This window comes from Wasmannia auropunctata, unplaced genomic scaffold (genome assembly GCF_000956235.1).
Source record: "Wasmannia auropunctata unplaced genomic scaffold, wasmannia.A_1.0 LD336097.1, whole genome shotgun sequence".
In the NCBI taxonomy this organism is placed as follows: Eukaryota; Metazoa; Arthropoda; class Insecta; order Hymenoptera; family Formicidae; genus Wasmannia; species Wasmannia auropunctata.
Genome location: NW_012026793.1, coordinates 1,055,692 through 1,056,776, shown reverse-complemented (window position 1 = coordinate 1,056,776; position 1,085 = coordinate 1,055,692).

Genomic DNA, 1,085 nt, shown 5'->3' with positions numbered 1-1,085 from the left:
TCCAGAGTACGCTCTTCATGTCGAGGCTCATCTCTCCGCGCGAGATCTCGTTGACCGCACTCAAGAAAATAAGCGACACCGCGACGCGAGCAGTGGCACACAACGCGCACTGATAACGGATGCCGAATCAGCGAATCCGGCTCGAAGGACCAAAATGTTGCGTCGTGGTGGAAGCGAAAGCGGACGGTTGGATCGACAGATTGAGAGAGGATTGAGCGAACAGACTTTTATTTCGACAATTACAAAAAACTAACAAAAAAAGAGAATTACAACAGTTACTGTCGTGATCGCAAGTTCGCGGCGAACGAACGGCAAGGTAACGGTGCGACGGAGCAAAGTTCGCGAGCGACCGAAACCGAGAATACTGAGATCTTTTCTGAGAAAACTGAGAAAAGGACTGACTAGACTCCGGGCGAGAGCTCTGCTATTTATACTCAAGGTATGTTGTTTGTCGAGTATTTTTCTAATCGCGAAAATGCCAAAAAACCAACGCGGAATGCACACCGTCATTGACACGTGATCGTGGTGTGCCGGGCATCAGCTGATGTCACGAAACGTCGGTTGCCGACCAGATGTGCTCCCGGAAGCCCTTGCTCCGTCTCGGCTGTTTGCGCATTCCTTTTGATCGCGGTTTTTGTAACATGCCTGATTTGGCGGTTTCGCACACAATAAATGAATAATGATGTAAAATATAAAATTTAAATAGGAGCGAAAATGAATGAAGTAAATAATTTATATGATCTATTAGAAGAAGCTTCTTTGATAAATGATTCTTTGAAAAATATTTCTGGAATTTTTAAAAATATAAGATCATTTTTAGATATTGAAACAATTTAATATTTTTTACAATAAATTCTTTACAATGTTTTAAGATGCTTATTAACATCAATATTATTAGATTGTATATTTAATTTGTGATATTTCTACCTCAGTTTTAATTTAGAATTGTGTTTTAAGATTGAAAATTAAATCGGTGCGCAGTTACAGAATTAGATATGTAAATATAATACAGGGTGTCCAGTAAATCGCCTGCAATACTTCGGGAGGTTTCGGAACCCAAAAAAAAGAAAAAGTTTAATAAATAT